Source organism: Hyla sarda, chromosome 7 (assembly GCF_029499605.1).
Source record: "Hyla sarda isolate aHylSar1 chromosome 7, aHylSar1.hap1, whole genome shotgun sequence".
In the NCBI taxonomy this organism is placed as follows: domain Eukaryota; kingdom Metazoa; phylum Chordata; class Amphibia; order Anura; family Hylidae; genus Hyla; species Hyla sarda.
Genome location: NC_079195.1, coordinates 134,079,446 through 134,103,643, shown reverse-complemented (window position 1 = coordinate 134,103,643; position 24,198 = coordinate 134,079,446). Strand labels below are relative to the sequence as shown.

At 44.1% G+C, this 24,198-nt stretch overlaps 2 long non-coding RNA genes across 2 annotated transcripts in view; one reads left to right on the top strand and one right to left on the bottom strand.

Moving 5' to 3' along the window:
* Positions 1-32: 32 nt before the first annotated feature.
* Positions 33-13,752, bottom strand: LOC130282501 (uncharacterized). The gene is made up of 2 exons (XR_008846425.1): positions 13,614-13,752; positions 33-72 (listed from the first exon to the last, which is right to left on the bottom strand). It is a non-coding gene; the product is annotated as an uncharacterized LOC130282501 (long non-coding RNA).
* Positions 13,753-14,345: 593 nt separating this feature from the next.
* Positions 14,346-24,198, top strand: part of LOC130282500 (uncharacterized) — a 32,450-nt gene continuing 22,597 nt past the window's right edge. Inside the window, exon 1 of the long non-coding RNA XR_008846424.1 lies at positions 14,346-14,479. This is a non-coding gene — a long non-coding RNA (uncharacterized LOC130282500). The remainder of the gene's footprint in view (positions 14,480-24,198) is intronic.

Sequence of the window (24,198 nt, the reverse complement as noted above, 5' to 3'; positions counted from 1 at the left end):
CCCCATCGCCTCCCCCATCCCCGGTGTTATAATTACCTGTTCCCGAGGTCCGCGATCCTACTGGCTCTGGCGCTGTCACAAAAAAGTCGGGTTGACATTAGTAAATGAGGATAATGTGTGTATGTATGTATGTATGTATGTGTCTATGTTTCAGCATCACGTCCAAATGGCTAAAGATATTGACATGAAACTTGGCACACATGTTACTTATATGTCAACAACAAACATAGGATAGGTGATTTAACCCTTACTCACCCCCATTTGCCAGGGGCGGGGTTTTTGTTTAAAGTCCCATTCAAATCTATGGGAAATATTTGTTACTGCATAACTTCCTAACGGCTGGAGATATTTCGATAATACTTGGTCACATGTTACTTATATGTCCACTTAAAATATAGGATAGTTACTTTAACCCTTAACTACCCCCATTCATGAGGGTCAGGGTTTTTATTGAACCCCATAAGGACCCAGCCAATTTTCACTGTAGGACATGGCCATTTTTGCACATCTGACCACTGTCATTTTAAACATTAATAACTCTGGGATGCTTTTACCTTTCATTCTGATTCAGAGATTTTTCATGATATATTCTACTTTATGTTAGTGGTAACATTTTGTCGATACTTGCATCATTTCTTGGTGAAAAATTCCCAAATTTGATGAAAAAATTGAAAATTTAGCATTTTTTTAAACTTCAAAGCTCTCTGCTTATAAGGAAAATGAATATTCCAAATAAATTATATATTGATTCACATATACAATATGCCTACTTTATATATTCATCATAAAGTTGATATGTTTTTACTTTTGGAAGACATCAGAGGGCTTCAAAGTATAGCAATAATTTTTCAGGGACCAGTTCTGCTTTGAAGTGGATTTGAAGGGTCTTCATATATGAAACACCCCATAAATGACCCCATTATAAAAACTGCACCCCTCAAAGTATTCAAAATGACATTCAAAAGGTTTGTTAACCCTTTAGGTGTTTCACAGGAATAGCAGCAAAGTGAAGGAGAAAATTCAAAATCTTCATTTTTTGAATTTTTACAAGGGGTAAAAGGAGTAAAATGTGTAACCCAATTTCTCTCGAGTAAGGAAATACCTCATATGTGTATGTCAAGTGTTCGGGCGCAGTAGAGGGCGCAGTAGAGGGCTCAGAAGGGAAGGAGCAACAGTGGGATTTTGGAGAGTGAGTTTTTCTGAAATAATTTTTGGGGGGCATGTCACATTTAGGAAGACCCTATGGTGCCAGAACAGCAAAAAAAAAAAAAACACATAGCATTCTATTTTGGAAACTAGACCCCTCAAGGCACGTAACAAGGGGTCCAGTGAGTCTTAACACACCACAAGTGTTTCACAACTTTTTGTTAAAGTTGGATGTGTAAATGATTTTTTTTTTCACTAAAATGCTAGTTTTCCTTACAAATTTTTACAAGAGTTAATAGGAAAGAATGTCCCCCAATTTGTAACCCCATCTCTTTTGAGTATGGAAATACCTCATATGTGGACGTCAAGTGCTCTGCTGGCGCACTACAATGCTCAAAAGAGAAGGAGTCACATTTGGCTTTTGCAAAGTAAATTTTGCTGAAATGGTTTTTTGGGGGCATGTCCCATATAGGAAGTCCCTATGGTGCCAGGACAGCAAAAAAAAACAAAAACCACATGGCATACTATTTTAGTAAATACACCCCTCAAGGAACATAACAAGGGGTACAGTGAGCCTTAACACCCCACAGGTGTTTGACGACTTTTCGTTAAAGTTGGATGTGTAAATTATATTTTTTTCACTAAAATGCTGGTTTTCCCCCCTAAATTTTACATTTTTATAAGGGGTAATTGGAGAAAATGATCCCCAAAATTTGTAACCCCATATCTTCTGAGTATGAAAATACCTCATATGTGGACGTCAAATGCTCTGCTGGCGCACTACAATGCTCAGAAGAGAAGGAGTCACATTTGGCTTTTGCAAAGTAAATTTGCTGAAATGTTTTTTTGGGGGCATGTAACATTTAGGTATTCCCTATGGTGCCAGGACAGCAAAAAAAAAAAAAAAAAACACATGGCATACTATTTTAATAAATACACCCCTCAAGGAACATAACAAGGGGTACAGTGAGCCTTAGCACCCCACAGGTGTTTGACGACTTTTCCTTAAAGTTAGATGTGTAAATGATTTTTTTTTTCACTAAAATGCTGGTTTTCCCCCCAAATTTTACATTTTTACAAGGGGTAATTGGAGAAAATGCACCCCCAAAATTTGTAACCCCATCTCTTCTGAGAATGGAAATACCCCATGTGTGGACGTCAAGTGCTCTGCTGGTGCACTACAATGCTCAGAAGAAAAGGAGTCACATTTGAAAATTTTGCAGAAAAGGGGGGGGGGGGGCTGGGGGCATATCGAATTTAGGAAGCCCCTATGGTGCCAGGACAGGAAAAAAAAAAACATATGGCATACTATTTTCTAAACTACACCCCTCAAGGAACATAACAAGGGGTACAGTGAGCCTTAACACCCCACAGGTGTCTGACGACTTTTCATTAAAGTTGGATGTGTAAATTATTTTTTTCCACTAAAATGCTGGTTTTCCCCAAAATTTTACATTTTTACAAGGGGTAATTGGAGAAAATTACCCCCAAAATTTGTAACCCCATCTCTTCTGAGTATGGAAATACCCCATGTGTGGACGTCAAGTGCTCTGCTGGTGCACTACAATGCTCAGAAGAAAAAGAGTCACATTTGCTGAAATGGGGGGGGGGGGGGCATATCGCATTTAGGAAGCCCCTATGGTGCCAGGACAGCAAAAAAAAAAAAAAAAAACATATGGCATACTATTTTGGAAACTACACCCCTCAAGAAAGCCCCCTCTCACCCCCTTTAGTTCTGTACTCACCTCCGCTCGGCGCTGGTCCGGTGCTGCAGGACTGTCCGGTGGGGAGGTCGTCTGGTGGGATAGTGGTTCCGGGCTGCTATCTTCACTGGGGGCGCCTCTTCTCCACGCTTCAGGCCCGGCCCCCGAATAGTCACGTTGCCTTGACGACGCAGAGGTACGTTCATTACAAACGTCCCTCTGCGTGGTCGTCAAGGCAACGTCTCTATTCCGGGCCCGAAGCGCAGAGAAGAGGCCCCCCCCCCCCGGTGAAGATAGCAGCTCGGAACCAGTATCCCACAGGACGACCTCCCCACCGGACAGTCCTGCAGCACCGGACCAGCGCTGAGCGGAGGTGAGTACAGAACTAAAGGGGGTGAGAGGGGGCTGGATGATGTCGAAGGCTGCAGTAGTCTTCAACCTGCGGCCCTCCAGACGTTTCAAAACTACAACTCCCAGCAAGCCCGGACAGCCGATGGCTGCCCGGGCTTGCTGGGAGTTGTAGTTTTGAAACCTCTGGAGGTCCGCAGGTTGAAGACCACTGAGGGCGGAGAGTTCACAAGAGGATGATGACAAGGGGAGGTGAAGGGGGGTGGGGATGATGACAAGGGGATGATGACAAGGGGATGATGACAAGGGGATGATGAAGGGGGGTGTGGGATGATGACAAGGGGATGATGAAGGGGGTGTGGGATGATGACAAGGGGATGATGAAGGGGGGGTGTGGGATGATGACAGGCGGTGATGATGAAGGGGGGATGATGACAGGCGGTAATGATGAAGGGGGGATGATGACAGGGTGATGATGATGAGGGTCTGGATGATGACAGGGGGGGATAATGTATTTCCCACCCTAGGCTTATACTCGAGTCGATAACTTTTCCTGGGATTTTGGGGTGAAATTAGGGGCCTCGGATTATATTCGGGTCGGCTTATACTCGAGTATATACGGTACTTCATATCTTGGCGTAAACAGTATGCACATCGGTCTCAGAGTGGGACCCCCCCTCAAGGGGCATTACATGGGGTAAATAACTGGGGTACGCTAAATAATTAAAATGGGGTCAGTGGGACATAAAATTATAAATTATTTTCCCAGAATGATGACCCAGAGCAAAACTAAAAAATATGACCGCCCCAAACCCTATGCTCTGAATCATCATTCCAGGAATGTGATGTGTGTGGCCGTCCCTAACCTGTTGCCTCAAATGCGCACCCCGCTCAGGTGGAGAGAGAGCGCTGCACATTTGAGGCAACATAAAAAGTCCCCCGATGATAGTGACTCAGTGACCCATTTTAATTTTAAATACCCCCAGAGGTCTTATCAGTTTTTTTTTTTTTTCAGATGAAACATTATTTTGGGCAATTTAGTGGTTTATGGGGTTAAAACTTGGAATGTACTCTGGACTTGGTACATTGGGGTCAAATTATGGAAAATTAAAATGAGAAGGGAAAATGTAATACTCCATGGAAGTGTGATACTCCCTGAAGCAATCCTTAATGCAGAGGCCCGGATGATCGGGGCAAGTGTCACATTGATAGGTTGTATCCTTCCGTATCCCCCTCTTGTAACACACTCTGCATCTTTTCTGGGTTCGTCCCTTCTTTCCAGTGTGGGGGACTTCACCTGGAAAGTGTTGGCCTGAGACGATCCTGGCACCTATAACTCCAGTTCCTTCGGAACTCCGGCCTGCTCTTTCCCAGTCACCAAAGATCAGGACCTTTAGGACTTCTTCTTGGAACTGGAGGAATGTCCCTGTGTTGCCAGCCTGCTGGGAGAGTACAAAGGAGTTGTACATGGCAACCTGTACCAAGCAGACCGCAACTTTTTTGTACCATACCCGTATTTTGTGCATGGCCATGTATGGCTTGTATCAGAAAGATGAACTCCCCCCATATACCGATTGTAGTCCAGAATACAATCGGGCTTGAGGATCGTTGTTGTGGTACCTCGCACAGGGACAGGTGAGCTGCCGTTATCATGAATAGTGGTAAGCATAAGGACATCCCTCTTATCCTTATATTTGACCAACAACAGGTTTTCATGGGCAAGGGCACAGGACTCACCCTTGGGAATAGGTGTCTGGATCAAATTTAGAGGGAGGCCTCTCTGGCTTTTCCGCACGGTCCCACAAGCAGACGTCAATCTGGCAGCAAGGGATGTGAAGAGAGGGATGCTGTTATAAAAGTTGTCCACGTACAAGTGGTAACCCTTATCCAGCAATGGGTGCACAAGCTCCCAAACGAGTTTCCCGCTAACACCCAGAGTGGCTGAACAATCTGGGGGTTCAATATGGGAATCTCGTCCCTCATACACTCTAAACTTGTAAGTGTACCCGGTGGTACTCTCACAAAGTTTATAGAGCTTCACGCCATATTGCGCCCGCTTCAAGGGAATATACTGGTGGAAGATGAGTCTCCCCCTTAAAACTGATAAGAGACTCATCAACCGAGAGCTCCCTGAGCAGTATGTAGCCTCAAAAAATTTGGCCCCAAAGTGATTGATGACCGGTCTCACTTTGTAAAGCCGGTCATAGGCGGGATCACTTCGGGGTGGACATGCCGCCATTATCTGCATAATGCAGGCATTTCCGAATGGCCTGGAACCGCTTCCGTGTCATGGCCATACTGTAAAGCAGGGTCTGGTATAGGATGTCCCCGCTCCAGTAATGCCTGACACTAGGTTTTTTGACCAGGCCCACATGCAGCAAGAGACCCCAAAATTTCCTCATCTCTGCTGCATCAATGGCGCACTATTCATTGGACCTGGCCAAAAAAGAATCAGGGTGGTGGGCGATGAACTGTCTGGCGTACCGATTTGTCTGCTCCACCATTAGATTAACCAGGCCGTCACTGAAAAAATAACTGAAATAGTAAATTTCAATCCAGATTACGGAGTCGCCAACAAACTCCAGAACCAGTGGCTGATAACCCTCTGGGGGTCTCCAGACAGGTTCACCGGAAGGGGGCTCCGGTAAACTTGTCTGGGGGGTCGGACTCCTAGTACCAGCGGCATTGTCGCTTGTACTAGTGCCGGCCACTGGGCCACTATCATGGGGGGTGCGTGGCCTCGCCTGGCGGTGTCTCCGCCGCCGTACAGGGGACTCATCATCACTGCTAGATGATGAGGAGGACAATGAAGAACACAGGAATGGAGGATCTTCATCGTCCTCACTGGCAGATTCGTAGTCGGAGGCAAGAAAAGCGTATGCCTCCGCTGCCAAAAATGCCTGGCGAGCAATCGCCTTTTTTCTACGGTGGCGGGGGGTGTTGGTGAGGTGGTGGTGTCGGGGGGGAGGGTGTGTGTGTGGGGGGGGTGTGAGTATGTATTGTGTGTGATTGGTGTAACTATAAACTGTATGGGGGGGGGAGCACTGCGGCCCCAAATGGGGGGCCAAATGCAGCGCCCTGAGCCCCTAATAGGGCCCGAGTAACACTGAAAAGTTGCGGCAGACCCTTGGGGACTTATTAAGGGGTCAGTGGGGGGGAGGGGGGGAATGTTTTACTTTTTTAAACTTTTTTTTAAACTTTTTACCCTACCTTTCCCTGGGCTGTATTCTTTCCCTGATCTATGGGGGGGGGGCTTCTTTTCTTCTGTGGGGGCTCCAATCTCAGCAGAGGGGGGGGGGGGGGTCCCGTTCTTCCTCCAGCATCTGTGACCGCTGACTGAACCCAGCCAGCCATGGGAGCTGCAGGAGGATGCGGTTAACCAACCAATGATTGTCCAACCTGGGGGGGGGGGGTGACAAAATCGCCACCTCCCCATAGATACAGGAGGTGATTGGGAGTGTATTATCCGCATCACCGGAAACGCAGCGATTCACAAGTGTGAATTCACTTGCGTTTTTTTGCGATCACCGACATGGGGGTTCTAATGACCCCCCCTGGGCGTTTGCACGGGATGCCTGCTGAAAGATTTGCCCGGCGGGGACCGGAATTCTCCATGACGTACGCATGCGTCATGGGTCCTTAAGTACCAGGGTGTCATGACGTACGCGTACATCAAGGGTCCTTAAGGGGTTAAAGTCCCATGCAAATCAATGGGAAATGTATGTTCCCACATAACTTCTGTACAGCTGGAGATATTTCAATACCTGGTACACATGATACGGGTCGGGATAGGAGGTCGGGATAGGAGGTCGAGATAGGAGGCCGAGATAGGAGGACGGGAAATGAGGACGGGAAAGGAGGTCGGGATAGGAGGTCTAGATATGAGGGCGGAAAGGAGGACGGGATAGGAGGTAGGGATAGGAGGATGGGAAATGAGGACGGGAAAGGAGGTTGGGATAGGAGGTCTAGATATGAGGACGGAAAGGAGGATGGGATAGGAGGACGGGATAGGGGGTAGGGATACGAGGTCGAGATAGGAGGTCGAGATATGAGGACGGCAAAGGCGGTCGAGATATGAAGACGGGAAAGGAGGTCGAGATATGAGGACGGGAAAGGAGGTCGGGATAGGAGGACGGGATATGAGGAAGGGATATGAGGTTGGGATAGAAGGTCGAGATAGGAGGTCGAGAGAGGAGGACGGAATAGGAGGTTAGGATAGGAGGTCGGGATAGGAGGTCGAGATAGGAGGACGGGATAGGAGGACGGGATAGGAGGACAGGATAGGAGGTCGAGATAGGAGGAATGGGATAGGAGGTCGAGATAGGAGGTCGAGAATAGAGGTTGAGATAGGAGGACGGGATAGGAGGACGGGATAGGAGGTCGAGATAGGAGGATGGGATAGGAGGTCGATATAGGAGGTTGATATAGGAGGTCGAAATAGGAGGACAGGATAAGAGGTCGAGATAAGAGGTCAACATAGGAGGACAGGAAAGGAGGTAGAGATAGGAGGTCGGGATAGGAGGTCGGGATAGGAGGTCAGGATAGGAGGTCGGGATATGAGGATGGGATATGGGTTTGGGATATGACAACAATGTATGAGGACGGGATATGAAGTCAAAAGCTTCCTCCTTTGTTTATTTTCCTCCCAAAAAGGATTAGGAAGGAAAAACAGGGAAACGCCGGGTAATCAGCTAGTATATCTATATATATTAAACTCAATGTGTGTGTGTGTATGTATGTATGTATGTATGTTCCAACATCACGTCCAAACGGCTAAAGATATCAACATGAAACTTGACACACATGTTACTTATATGTCAATAACAAACATAGGATAGGTGATTTAACCTTACTTACCCCCATTTGCCAGGGTTGGGGTTTTTGTTTAAAGTCCCATACAAGTCTATGGGAAATATATGTTACTGCATAACTTCCGAATGGCTGGAGATATTTTGATAATGCCTGGTCACATGTTACTTATATGTCCACTTAAAATATAGGATAGTTAATTTAACCCTTTACTACCCCCATTTGTGAGGGTCTGGGTTTTTGTTAAAAGTCCCATGCAAATCAAAGGGAAATGTACCTTCCCACATAACTTCCGTAAGGCTGGAGATATTTCAATACCTGGTACACGTATTAAGTGTCGGGTCATGAGGTCGGGATAGAAGGTCAGGATAGGAGGTCGAGATAGGAGGTCAAGATAGGAGGACGGGATATGAGGACGAGATAGGAGATAGGGATAAGAGATTGGGATAGGAGGTCGAGATAGGAGGTTGAAATAGGAGGACAGGAAAGGAGGACGGGATAGGGAGTCGGGATAGGAGGTCGAGATAGGAGGTAGGGATATGAGGACGGGATAGGAGGTTGGGATAGGAGTACAGCATAGGAGTATGGCATTGGAGGACGGGATATGAGGACGAGACAGGAGATAGGGATAAGAGATTGGGATAGGAGGTCAGGATAGGAGGTTGGGATAGGAGGTCAGGATAGGAGGTCGGAATAGGAGAACGGGATATGGGGTTGGAATATGACAACAATATATGAGGACGGGATATGAAGTCAAAAGCTTCCTCCTTTGTTTATTTTCCTCCCCAACAAGGATAGGGAAGGAAAACCTGGGCAATGCCGGGTAATCAGCTAGTGTATATATATAAATCTCAATGTGTGTGTATGTATGTGTGTATGTTCCAGCATCACGTCCAAACGACTAAAGATATTAACATGAAACTTGACACACACTTATATGTCTACAACAAACATAGGATCGGTGATTTAACCCTTACTCTCCCCCATTTGACAGGGGTGGCAGTTTTGTTTAAAGTCCCATACAAGTCTACTGTATGGAAATATATGTTACTGCATATCTTCCAAACGACTGGAAATATTTGGATAATACTTGGTCACATGTTACTTATATGTCCACTTAAAATATTGGATAGTTAATTTAACCCTTAACTACCCCCATTTGTGAGGGTCGTTTTTTTTTTTTAAGTCCCATGCAAATCAATGGGAAATGTATGTTCCCACATAACTTCCGTGCAGCTGGACATATTTCAATACCTGGTACACATATTATGGGTCGGGATAGGAGGTCGTGATAGGAGTTTGAGATAGTAGGTCGGGATGGGAGTTTGAGATAGGAGGTCGAAATAGGAGAACGGGATATTAGGACGGGGTAGGAGGATGGGATAGGAGGATGAGATATGAGGACAGGATAGGAGGTAAGGATAGAAGGTCAAGATAGGAGGGTGGGATAGGAGGTCAGCATAGGAGGTTGGCATCGGAGGTAGAGATAGGAGGTCGAGATATGAGGACGGGATAGGAGGTCGGGATAGGAGGACGGGATAGGAGGTCGGGATATGAGGTCGGGATAGGAAGTCAGAATAGGAGGATGGGATAGGAGGACGGGATATGAGGTCCTGATATGTGGGCGGGATAGGAGGACGAAATAGGAGGTCGGAATAGGAGATCGGGATAGGGGTTCGGGATATGAGGACGGGATATTAGGATGGGATAGGAGGTCAGGATAGTAGGTCGAAATATGAGGATGGGATAGGCGGATGGGATAGGAGGTCGGGATAGGAGGTCGAGATAGGAGGTCGAGATAGGAGGTCGAGATATGAGGACAGGATAGGAGGTCGAGATAGGAGGACGGGATAGGAGGTCGGCATAGGAGGTCGGGATAGGAAGTGAGAATAGGAGGATAGGAGGACGGGATATGAGGTCCTGATATGTGGACGGGATAGGAGGACGAAATAGGAGGTCGGGATAGGAGGTCAGGATAGGAGGTCGGGATATGAGGATGGGATATGAGGACGGGATATGAGGAAGGTATAGGAGGTCGGGATAGGAGGTCGGGATAGGAGGTCAGGATAGGAGGTCAAGATATGAGGACGGGATAGGCGGATGGGATAGGAGGTCGGGATAGGAGGTCGAGATAGGAGGTCGAGATATGAGGTCGAGATATGAGGACGGGATAGGAGGTCAGGATAGGAGGACGGGATAGGAGGACGGGATAGAAGGACGGGATATGAGGATGGGATATGAGGATGGGATAGGAGGTTGGGATAGGAGGACGGGATAGGAGGTCAGGATAGGAGGATGGGATAGGAGGTCTAGATAGGAGGTCAGGATAGGAGGACGGGATAGGAGGTTGGGATAGGAGGTCAGGATAGGAGGTCGGGATAGGAGGTCGGGATGTGGCAATAATATATGAGGACAGGATATGAAGTCAAAAGCTTCCTCCTTTGTTTATTTTCCTCCCCAACAAGGCTTAGGAAGCAAAAACCAGGCAATGCCGGGTACTCAGCTAGTATATATATAGAAAACTCAATGTGTGTATGTGTGTATGTTCCAGCATCACGTCCAAACTGCTAAAGATATTAACATGTTACTTATATGTCAACAACAAACATAGGATAGTTCATTTAACCCTTAACTATCGCCATTTGTGAGGGTCGGGGGGGTTGTTTATCCCCTTAAGGACCAAGGGTTTTTCTGTTTTTGCACTTTCATTTTTCCTCCTTACCTTTAAAAAATTGTAACTCTTTCAATTTTGCCCCTAAAAATCCATATGATGGCTTATTCTTTGCACCACCAATTCTACTTTGTAATGACATCCTTCATTTTACCCAAAAAATCTATGACAAAACAGGAAAAAATATCATTGTGCCACAAAGTTGAAGAAAAATCTAAATTTTGTAACTTTTGGGGGCTTCCGTTTCTACACAGTACATTTTTTTGGTAAACATTACACCTTCTCTTTATTCTGTAGGTCCATAAAATTAAAATGATACCCCAATTACATAGGTTTGATTTTGTCGTACTTCTGGAAAAAATCACACCGACATCATTTTCTGACTCCTATAACTTTTTTATTTTTCCGCATATGGAGCGTTGTGAGGCTTCATTTTTTGTGCCGTGATCTGAAGTTTTTAGCGGTACCATTTTTCTATTGTTCGGACTTTTTGATTAATAAAAAATGACCAAAAATACACTATTTTGGACTTTGGAATTTTTTTGCGTGTACGCCATTTACCGTGCGGTTAACTTAACAATATATTTTTATAATTCAGGATAGGAGGTCGGCATATGAGGATGGTATAGGAGGAAGGGATATGAGGTTGAGATATGAGGACAGGATAGGAGGTCTGGATATGAGGTCAAGATATAATGACGGGATATGAGGTCGGGATATAAGGACGGGATATGAGGTTGAGATATGAGGACGGGATATGGGGTTGGGATACGACAACAATATATGAGGAAGGGATATGAAGTCAAAAGCTTCCTCCTTTGTTGATTTTCCTCCCCAACAAGGATTAGGAAGGAAAACCCGGGCAATGCCCGGTACTCAGCTAGTATATAAAGAAACAAAAGACACGTTAATGTGGATGTCTTACACTTTATGGGGAGAGTTGCTACTGTACGGTTTAGGTGACATATGCTCTTAACCCCTTAAGGACCGGGGTTTTTTCCGTTTTTGCATTTTCGTTTTTTGCTCCTTGCCTTTAAAAAATAACTCTTTCAATTTTGAACCTAAAAATCCATATGATGGCTTATTTTTTGTGCCACCAATTCTCCTTTGTAATGAAGTCAGTCATTTTGCCCAAAAATCTACGGTGAAACGGAAAAAAAAATCATTGTGAGACAAAATTGAGAAAAAAAAACGCTGTTTTGTAACTTTTGGGGGCTTCCGTTTCTACGTAGTACATTTTTCGGTGAAAATGACAGCTGATATTTATTCTGTAGGTCCATACGGTGAAAATGATACCCTATTTATATAGGTTTGATTTTGTCTTACTTCTGGAAAAAATCATAACTTCATGCAGGAAAATTTATACGTTTAAAACTGTCATTTCTGACCCCTATAACTTTTTTATTTTTCTGCGTATGGGGCGGTATGAGGGCTCATTTTTTGTGCCATGATCTTAAGTTTTTAGCGGTACCATTTTTGCATTGATAGGACTTATTGATCGCTTTTTATTCATTTTTTCATGATGTAAAAAGTGACCAAAAATGCACTATTTTGTACTTTGGAATTTTTTTGCGCGCACGCCATTGACCGTATGGTTTAATTAACAATATATTTTTATAATTCGGACATTTCCGCACGCGGCGATACCATATATGTTTATTTTTATTTACACTGTGTTTTTTTTTATGGGAAAAGGGGGGTGATTCAAACTTTTGAAGGGAAGGGGTTAAATGATCTTTATTCACTTTTTTTCACTTTTTTTTTTTGCAGTGTTATAGCTCCCATAAGGACCTATAACACTGCACACACTGATCTTTTACATTGATCACTGATTTCTCATAAGAAACCAGTGATCGATGATTCTGCCGCTTGATTGCTCATGCCTGGATCTCAGGCACTGAGCAGTCATTCGGTGATCGGGCAGCGAGGAGGCAGGAAGGGACCCTCCTGCTGTCCTGCAAGCTGTTCGGGATGCCGCGATTTCACCGCAGCTATCCCAAACAGCCCACTGAGCTAACGAGCACACTTTCACTTTCACTTTGAACGCCGCTCTAAAGGGTTAATAGCGCGCGGCACTGCGATCAATGCCGCGCGCTATTAGCCACGGGTCCCGGACGTTGTTAGAGGCCGGGCCCGACCTGCTATGACGCGGGGCCACGCCGTGGCCCCGCGTTATAGATTGGGAGCGGACACATGACGTTCCAGTACGTCATGTGTCCTTAAGGGGTTAAAGTAGCTATGTTGGAATGGTCCTAGTTTTCCTAAGAACACTGACTAAAATGATGCCATGGTCACCACTCATCTTGAAAAGTTGCCCCCCTCACATATACTAATGTGCCACAAAAAGGAAGTTAATATCACCAACCATACCCATTTTATTAAGGTGTATCCATATAAATGGCCCACCCAGTACAACAAGTTTTGTACCTGGCAAGTGAAGGAGTCCTTGCATTTTACTTGCTCTCCATCATGAGAATAACAACAGCATTGCTGTCTTGCAAGATGAAGAAAAATTTAAAGTTTTACAAATGTAAAGATGAAAAAATTATTCCTATTTTGGGATCATCAAGTAGTGTAGGCCTGGTAGAAGCAGCAGCAGCAGCAGCAGCAGTGATGATAGAAAAAAGCTACATCAACAGCAGGACAGTGTAAAACAAGTACAGGGAATCTGTGCTTACATAGGTCTGGTAGTAGAAGGTGACAGCAGTGGTGGTGGACTGGTGGTAGTAGTAGTGAGATTACAATAGGGGTGGTGGACTGGTGTTAGATTAGATGAGCCAAATGGTTCTTACATGCTTACATATTTTATGTTTCTATGTGGTAGTAGCGAGTCAACAGCAGGGGCAACTGTAGTACTAGTGACTCTTCTGGCAGGCTTTTTTTCTGGGGTTCACAAATGCAGCATCAGAGTCACCATCATCTGCTCCTGAGCTTACCATATCAGTAGGTTTATGTCTGTGACATTGTAGATATACTTTTATGCAGGTCTTCATCACTGACAATGCCACCACTACTCTCCTGCTCTTTTGACGTCTCGTACTCGTCCCCTTGTTCTCACATCCTGACCAAAACCACAGACAGTCTGCAATAGTGTCAGATTTTCAGACTGTCAGCGGACCCATTTAAATCAATGGTAGCGTAACTCACAGCGCTGCTAGCTACTAGGGTGTGAACTCACCCTTAAGCGCATCTTGAGTTGTGATACTGTCTCGGCACCGGATATGACAGAGAGAAATATCCTCATTTGAGGTTTGGAAATGCAAACCCCTCAGTGAGGTAAGTGACACAGGAACTGTTGCTTCTTAACTCTCCAGAGCCACACTCTCAACTGTCTGTTAGGATTTCTTCCCTATCCCAGAGAGGTAGGGTAAATACAAGGATGGCTTATCTGATTGATTGCAGAGAACATGTGACTAAGTGACAGTTGGGATTTTCTTCCCTATCGCAAAGGGAAAGGGTGGCAACAAGGATGACTTTCCCGATTGGCTGCAGGAGGCATGTGGCTATTCACCAGCTCTGACAGTTGAAACTAGTTAACCCTTGCATGGCAGCTGAAATGATAGTATGCTGACAACAATGAAAAAAAAAGGCTTAGAGCACAAACCATTAGTCTTGGACTACTGTAGCTGATCTGTAAGGGGGATCTGCAGCAAGACCCAGCTTAGTCATACTAGGCTTGGTATATCATAAGCAGCAAGGGACTTTGGCAGCAGAACTCAGAAATCAGATGGCAGAGAGCATGCACCCGGTGGAGGAGGAGGTGGTGGCTCCAAGCTGCTGATGAAATTCCTAGGCTTCTAATGTGAGTAGTGTGACACCACATTAAAGCTATGACGACATACTCAGCAGTGCACACGGGGGGGGGGGGGATAGAGGTAGGCCTCTATAGGCAGTACACAACTGTTTGTGGTTCTTTGTCATATTGCATGTTGCTTACAGGAAACAGACAACCATTAAAATCATGCTACATTTAAAGGATAAGGAGTGCAGAAAAAGGCCTTGGCAACAGGCGCTCTGGTGTCCAACAGAAGTATCACAATCAGGTCACAGAGATAAAGTATTCAGCAACTTTATTGCTGTACAACAATAACATGTTTTGGGGTTATTGCAGACCTTTTTCTGCACTCCTTATCCTCACAATTCTACAGGGCACAGACTGGCTGTTCCGTGAGAGCTTCTGTGCTGCACAGGATCCACACCTCTCTTTATACCCCTATTCGGGGTGATATACGTATTTCTAAAACTCTCGAGGTGAGCGGTAAATTTATAGCGCCTGCAACTACATCAATGTAAAAGGGGGAACACACATGAATGCCCCTATGTACTCCTAGGGTATATAGTATAGGACTATGTGAAGTCTGTATAAACAGCAATAAACTACACCACCTATGCTAGAAAGAGCTGTCAACAGACACGAGTGTGGTACAAAAGAATAACAATCTTTATTGTTTAAAAACAATAGACACACATGTTAAAAACAGAGATGTGCAACTGAAAAATAGGGTGTCTCCAATGGTATCAATAATACTTAGCAGTGCCAGACCCATATGTATGGGCATGTAGATCAATAATATTATACAGACATAGGTGCAAGAAATGGCAGGTATCCGCAAATTACACCAAGCATTATAAATAAAATGCAAATGCACACAATGCAAAAGACTATACAAGTGCCTGCTATGATGTAAATAAACAGATACCCACATGTATATGCAAAAAGTGCAACCAGGAGTCGTCCACCCCTACGACCGTTTCTGACGGAAGTTTAAGATTAAGATGTTTAATTAGAAGTCATTTCCAAATCTGTTTAACTTTTTGTCACCAGTTGATTTAAAAAAAAAAAAATATATAATAACTGTTTTCCACCGGAGTACCCCTTTAATCTTTTAGTGACAAGTAATAAACTACTGTTATTCAAAAAAAACTAAAACAGTTTATTTTTGTAAAGTTGTTTTGTAAATATTTCCAATTCCTTTACTGTGACTTTTGATTGTAGCTAACATAGTGACATTTTACTTTTATAATACTTGTGTCAAGGCTCATGTGTGCCTTGTGGGTATTCAAGAAGTATATTTCATGTAACCTGTAATATTGTGCATCAGAACTATTTGAGGACTAAAACCAATTTCAAATAATTTTGGTATTTTTTTATTTATTTTTTTACACTGGGTCAATGCATTTATAAAATCAACAGTAGGAGAAAATTCCGTTATAATACTCTTTCATATCATGTTAATAAGAAACTGTTAAGCTATAAATATACGACAGTGTCAGCTGAACTGTTCTGATTCCTTTTTATTATACTTAACCCCTTAAGGACCCAGCCATTTCACACCTTAGGACCCGGCCATTTTTTGCACATCTGACCACTGTCACTTTAAACATTAATAACTCTGGAATGCTTTTAGTTATCATTCTGATTCTGAGATTGTTTTTTTGTGACACATTCTACTTTAACAGAGTGGTAAATTTTTGTCGATACTTGCATCCTTTCTTGGTGAAAAATCCCCAAATTTGATGAAAAATTAGAAAATTTTACATTTTTCTAACTTTGAAGCTCTCTGCTTGTAAGGAAAATGAATATTCAAAATATTTTTTTTTAATTCACATATACAATATGTCTACTTTATGTTTGCATCATGAAATTGACATGTTTTTACTTTTGGAAGACACCAGAGGGCTTCAAAGTTCAGCAGCAATTTTCCAATTTTTCACAAAATTTCAAAACTCACTATTTTTCAGGGACCAGTTCAGGTTTGAAGTGAATTTGAAGGGTCTTCATCTTAGAAATACCCCACAAATTACCCCATTATAAAAACTGCACCCCCCAAAGTATTCAAAATCACATTCAGTCAGCGTTATAACCCTTTAGGTGTTTCACAGGAATAGCAGCAAAGTGAAGGAGAAAATTCACAATCTTCATTTTTTACACTCACATGTTCTTGTAGACCCAATTTTTTAATTTTTACAAGGGGTAAAAGGAGAAAATGTATACTTATATTTGTAGCCCAATTTCTCTCGAGTAAGCACATACCTCATACGTCTATGTAAAGTGTTCGGCGGGCGCAGTAGAGGGCTCAGAAGGGAAGGAGCGACAAGGGGATTTTGGAGAGTACGTTTTTCTGAAATGTTTTTTGGGGGGCATATTGCATTTAGGAAGCCCCTATGGTGCCAGAACAGCAAAAACACCCACATGGCATACCATTTTGGAAACTAGACCCCTTGAGGAACATAACAAGGAATTAAGTGAACCTTAATACCCCACAGGGGTTTCACGACTTTTCCATATGTACATTTTTTTATTTTTTTTCACTAAAATGTGTGTTTCCCCCCAAATTTCACATTTTTGCAAGGTTAATAGCAGTAAATACTGCCCAAAAGTTGTAACCCCATCTCTTCTGAGTATGGAGGTACCCCATAAGTTCCCCTGAAGTGCACTACGGGCGAACTACAATGCTCAGAAGAGAAGGAGTAATATTTGGCTTTTTGAGAGCAAATTTTGCTAGGGGGGCATGTCGCATTTAGGAAGCCTCTATGGTGCCAGAACAGCAAAAACACTCACATGGCATACCATTTTGGAAACTAGACCCCTTGAGGAACGTAACAAGGAATTAAGTGAGCCTTAATACCCCACAGGGGTTTCACGACTTTTCCATATGTTATATTTTTTTTTTTCACTAAAATGTGTGTTTCCCCCCAAATTTCACATTTTTGCAAGGGTTAATAGCAGTAAATACTGCCCAAAAGTTGTAACCCCATCTCTTCTGAGTATGGAGGTACCCCATAAGTTCCCCTGAAGTGCACTACGGGCGAACTACAATGCTCAGAAGAGAAGGAGTAATATTTGGCTTTTTGAGAGCAAATTTTGCTAGGGGGGCATGTCGCATTTAGGAAGCCTCTATGGTGCCAGAACAGCAAAAACAGTCACATGGCATACCATTTTGGAAACTAGACCCCTTGAGGAACGTAACAAGGAATTAAGTGAGCCTTAATACCCCACAGGGGTTTCACGACTTTTCCATATGTACATTATTTTTATTTTTTTTCACTAAAATGTGTGTTTCCCCCCAAATTTTACATTTTTACAAGGGTTAATAGCAGTAAATACTGCCCAAAATTTGTAACCCCATCTCTTCTGAGTATGGAGGTACCCCATAAGTTCCCCTGAAGTGCACTATGGGCGAACTACAATGCTCAGAAGAGAAGGAGTAATATTTGGCTTTTTGAGAGCAAATTTTGCTAGGGGGGCATGTCGCATTTAGGAAGCCTCTATGGTGCCAGAACAACAAAATAACCCCACATGGCATACCATTTTGGAAACTAGACCCCTTGAGGAACGTAACAAGAAATTAAGTGAGCCTTAATACCCCACAGGGGTTTCACGACTTTTCCATATGTTAATTTTTTTTTTTTTCACTAAAATGTGTGTTTCCCCCCAAATTTCACATTTTTGCAAGGGTTAATATCAGAAAATACCCCCAAAAATTTGTAACCCCATCTCTTCTGAGTATGGAGGTACCCCATAAGTGGACGTCAAGTGCACTGCAGGAGCGCCACAATGCTCAGAAGAGAAGGAGTCACATTTGCAAACTTTGCTGAAATGGGGGGGACATGTCGCATTTGGGAAGCCCCTATGGTGCCAGGATAGCAAAAAAAAAAAACACATGGCATCACATTTTGGAAACTAGACCCCTTGAGGAACGTTACAAGGGGTAAAGTAAGCCTTAATACCCCACAGGGGTTTCACGACTTTTGCATATGTAAAATAAAGATTTTCGCTCTGCGGGTGCACACCAGGTCTTGGAGTGGGAAGTCAGTCAGGGGCCTTGAGCTTATTATAGCAGCCAGGATGTGGGACCCCCCCCTCAAGGAGCATTAATGGGGGGAGCACTGAGCCCTAAAATAGGGGAACACTAAGGGGGACAACGGGCCGTAACTGGGGTAGACAGGTGGGGTACAGAGGCCTGTAATATGGGGTACAGTGGGCCAGAAAACTATAAATCATAAACTAATAAAACAGGATATGTTCCCAGAATGATGACCCAGAGCATAGCCAAAACTAAAAAAATATGCCCGCCCCAAACCCTATGCTCTGAGTCATTATTCTGGGAACGTGATGTGTGTGGCCGTCCCTAACCTGTTGCCTCAAATGCGCACCAGCTCAGGTGGAGAGAGAGCGCTGCACAATTGAGGCACCATCGCCTTTTTTCTACGGTGGCGGGGGGAGGGGCGGTGGTGGGGGCGGGAGGGGGTGTGTGCGGGGGGGGGGGGCGGGGAAGTATGTAGTGTGGTGCTTGGTGTAATACTTTATATAACGGTGTGTGATTATCACTCACACACCGTTATAGTGGAAAAAAATAAAAAAACACGCTGCGGCCAAAAAAAAGGGGTGGCGCACGCAGCGCCCTGAACCCCTAATAGGTCCCGGGTGACACTGATCACAGGACCCTAGGGGCCTATTAGGTGGTCAGGTGGGGGAGGGGATATTTTTTTTTTTTTTTTACTTTTATGTTACTTTTACTTTCAGTTTACCTACCTTTCCCTAAGGGACACACTTTCCCTGCACTAGGGGGGCAATCTTCTTCTGTGAGGGGGCTCTGGATCATAGAGGGGGGGTCCCGGTCCTCTTCACACAGCTTTGCCCGCTGACTGAACTCGAGCGAGCGTGCAAAGCTGCGTGAGAGGTCCGTTAACCCCTCCTCTGCCGCGCTGCTATTGGCCGGACGATCGCCGGCCAATAGCAGCGTTGCTGGGGCGGTGACAATATTGTCACCGCTCCCAGCAACCAAAGGTGATTGGCGGTGTATCGTACACCGCTGATCACCTTCTTTTTTGCGGGTCATCGGGTCCGAAGTGACCCGAATACCCGGAATCGGAGCAGATCGCTTGCGTGATTTCGGAAGCGATCTGTGACGATCGCCGATATGTGGGGGTCCCGGGACCCCCCTCGGCGTCTGCCCTGGATCCCTGCTGAAGGATTTCAGCAGAGATCTGCTTCCGATCTCCGCCGGGTGAGCGGCGGAGACCAGGAAAAGACATGTATGCATACGTCATGGGTCCTTAAGACCCAGGGTGTGAAGACGTATGCATACGTCATGGGTCCTGAAGAGGTTAAAGAGGTAAACCAGACCCTAAAAACATATTCCCTATCAAAAGTATAGGAAATGTGTCTGATCACATCCATACGGCCTCTGGGACTCCCAGGCTGCCACCTAGGGACCTGACATCTATAAAGCGAGTGCAGCCAATGTGCTTGCTTCATTGGTTGTACACACCACAAGGGTGTAAATGTACACCCTGGTGGGCTAAGTACTAGGTGGCCAGGGCATACATTTACATTCTGCATGGGTTAAAATTCTTCAGTAGAAAATATAGTTTTACTGACCTTTCTCATGCACAATATAAGGTCAGGTCCTATATTCAAAAACAAACTGCTGTCTGTTGCCAGAGGAGCAGCATGTCCTAGAAGAGCCATTTTGACAAAAGGAGCTTGATCTAGTACTTAGATACAAAAACTTTTATATGTTGTACATCTTGGCAAAACATTAACCTTTGTAATATACTTCATAAGAAAATGTAATTTCCTTTTTATAGAAATCATGGCTAATAAAATCATGGCTTTGTCCAAGCTGAAGTGCAGGCATGGACAAAGTCCAGTTAGTAAGGGTGGGCTAGCAGGAGAGAGCACAGAGGAGTACTAGCCCACCCTCACTTATTGGGTTTTCTCTGTGCTCGTGCTTCAGCTTGGACAAGTATAATAGAAAGGTTAATGTTTTGCCAATATGTACAACATATATAAAGCTTTTGAATCTGAAAGTGCCCATTAAAGTTGTTGCAGAAAATACAGCTCCATTTCGATAACCCTTTCATGACACAGCACATCTTTTTTTTTGTCCTGTTTTTTCCTCCTCACACTCTAAGACTTATAACATTTGTATTTTTTCACTGACAAAGTTGTATTATGGCTATTTTTTTTTTAGGGAAAAGTTGTACTTTTCATTTGCAAACTTTATTTTATCATATAATCTTTTTTGAAGCCAGAAAAATTTATATGTAAGGCTTCTTTCACACTACTGTCATGCTCCTGCATTTTGACAGCCGTTTTTCTGCTGAAAGAGGTCATGAAAAAATAGACAAAATAACTGAACATAATGGATGCTAATGGATGACCAATGTTCGTTTTTTTTAATGGGCATTCTGTCAAAATAACGGCGATGTTTCATCCCTTATCACCAGTTATTTCATCTGTCATGCACCGTTTTAGTCTGTTATTTTATGTTTTTTATTTTATTTCCTGGTTGTGATGCTGTCCTGAGCATGCTCAGTACAAATAATGTCTCACAATGGGTGTTAAAGTAATGGGCACTGATGGATGTTAGTTGTGAACATCCGTCACCCATAGACTTCAATGTTAAAATTTTAACGTCCATTATTCCACCGTTATTTTTGACTGGATAAAAATTAGAACATGCACTGTCTTTTGTGCCATCAAAAATAGCAGCCGTTAGTCATAACACAACATAACTGGTGCTGAAGGATGGTAAAAAAAAATCCCATTGACATGAATGGGATATTTTGATGGCAGTTTAAGGGACTTTCAACGATGAGAAAGGGGCCTAAGGCAAACATGGAAAAAATACTAAAAAAAATATGGAATTGCTCAATTTTGTGGGGCAATTATTATTTCAGAGTTTACAATATGGAAATTCTGAAATGCTAACTTTATTCTATGGGTCATATCAATTCCAATAATACCAAACTTGGATAATGTTTGTTTTTCATGGTAAAAAAATAAATAAAAATTTTTAACGCCATGTACTGACACCTATAACTTTATTATTTTCCATCCTACAGAGTTTTTTTTTATGTCTTTTTTGTGCCTTTTTCAGCTTCAACTTTTTCTTAATGTGACATTTTGATCACGTTTTATAAAAAAAATTTTGGGGGTAGGATGCGACCCAAAATCAGAAATTATGGCATTTAGAATGTTTTTGCATTCATGCCTTTCACCGTGCAGGTTCAGGAATATCATTGTATATTATTTTGGGCAAATATGAGCACAACAATACCAAATATGCTTAATGTTTTTTTGTACCCATTTTTGCCCTCCCCCTCCCCCCGGCAACAGACAGGAGTTTTTTTTTAAATATTTTTAAAATCATTTTTACACAGCATTTAACCATTTAGATGACGGACATCCAAGTCCGTTATTGCTGGCAGATGTCAGCTACTGATAGCCAAGTTAGAGAGATCCAATAGCTTTTTTTGCAAGTGTTAGCAAAATTCTCTCTTTTAGGAATTGCACCAGGATCAGTGTCCCAAAATAGTGAAGGAGAAAAAGCTTTCGTTAAAGGGGTTCTCCGGTGCTTACACATCTTTTCCCCTATCCAAAGGATAGGGGATAAGATGCCTGATCGTGGGAGTCCTGCCACTGGGGACCCCCGGGATCATGCATGCGGCACCCCGTTTGTAATCAATCTTCGGAGCGCGTTCGCTCCGGGATTGATTACAAGTGACCACCGGGCAGGCGGCGTGTGACGTCACGCCTACGCCCCCGTGTGACATCACGCCTCTGCCCCTCAATGCAAGCCTACTCCCGTAGGCTTGCATTGAGGGGCGGAGCGTGATGTCACATGGGGCCGGAGGCGTGACGTCACATGCCGCTGGCCCGGTGGTCGCCTGTAATCAGTCCCGGAGCGAACACACTCCGGGGACTGATTACAAATGGGGTGCCGCATGCGTGATCCCGGGGGTCCCCAGCGATCAGGCATCTTATCCCCTATCCTTTGGATAGGGGAAAAGATGTGTAAGCACCGGAGAACCCCAGTGCTTATAAAAAATTCTCCCTTTTAAAATTTGCAACAGAATTGTATCAAAATAGTTAAAAAGAAATAGCTTTTGTATGAAAAGCCAAATTATCCTCTTTTGGGTTCATGTGTTCTGTTTGTATAGGCCTGGAGGGTAGTAGCAGCAGCAAGGGTGATGGATTGGTGGCAGTTGTAGCCAGCAGACAGAAGGCACTGGTTGACTAGTGGTAGTTATAGTTGCCAGCAGACAGCAGGTACTGGTGGACTAGTGGTATTAATAGTAGCCAGCGGGCACTGGTGGTTGTTGTACAAGCCAGTGGACAGCAGGCAGTGGTAAACTAGTGGTAGTTGTAGTAGCCAGGGGACAGCAGGGGTGGTGGACTGGTGGTAGTTGTTTTCGCAAGCAGACAGCAAGCAGTGGTGGACTAGTTATAGTTGCAGCCAGTGAACAGAATGGGCGGTGGACTAGTAGTGGTTGTAATACCCAAAGGACAGCAGGTAGTGGGGGAATGGTAATAGTTTTAACCAGCAGACAGCAGATGTGGTGGACTGGTTGTAGTTGTAATAGTCAGCAGACAGCAGACTTCAGTGAACTAGTGGTAGTTGTAAAAGCCAGTGAACAGCAGGAGTGGCGGACTAGTGGTAATTGTTGTTGCCAGCGGAAAGCAGACAGTGGTTTACTAGTGGTGGTTGTAGCCAGGGGCAAGAGGGGTTGTGGATTGGTGGTCATTGTAGTAGCCAGTGAACAGCAGGCATTGGTGGACTAGTGGTAGTTGTAAAAGTAAGTGGACAGCAGGGTGGTGGACTGGTTGCAGTTGTTGTTGCCAGCAGACAACAGGCAGTGGTGGACTAGTGGTATTTATAGCTAGTGGTCAGGGAGGGTGGTGGACTAATGGTTGTAGTTGCCAGCAAAGAGATGGCAGTGGTGGACTAGTGGTAGTTTTAGTAGCCTGTGAACAGCAGGTAGTGGTGGACTAATGATAGTTATAGCCAGGCCTTGTGATGTTGTAGAGTCGTAGATCCTAATCTACGGGCCCTGGCCATGCCTTACTTTCTGTTTGCAGAGACGGCACTTGCCTGATTTTCCACATCTGTTAAGGTAGAAAAGAATTTCCTCACAGCTAAATACTGTAAAGAGATAACACTACCACCTGACTATATCCCTCCTATGGAAGCCCTTCTCGAGCCTACAGATGCTTTAGCCTCTCCGTCACCTGCTCCTGAGTTTACCAGCAGGCCAATACTGGTGCATCTGACAGATGTTCTGGCTCTACCTCAGCTGCACTCTTCAACACTGATAGTTTTAACACTACCCTCCTGCTTTGAGCACATAATCTCCCCCTCACCTGGTTCCCATGTCTGGTCCAAAACTACATTATCATGAATAAACTCCTTTTTTATCATCCCTATATAAACATCTGATGTCTAATCATGGACTAATTGTTCCCCCTCCCCATATCCACCATGATGCCATACAATATCAACATTATGCCTACCACCAACAGCCCCCCTAGTGCAATGCTTGGCCACTGTTTACACCTCCATCACCTCTGCAACACGCTTCAAAGGCTGACTGTTCTCACACAACTCCTCCTTGGTTAGCACTAGCAGGGAAAAGCAGAGACAGAAATAGTGGAATCTAGAAGGGCCACTTGTACTGCACAATGTAGCTGTAGGAAAAGAGAAATATCATCAACGTCATATCATCAGACTG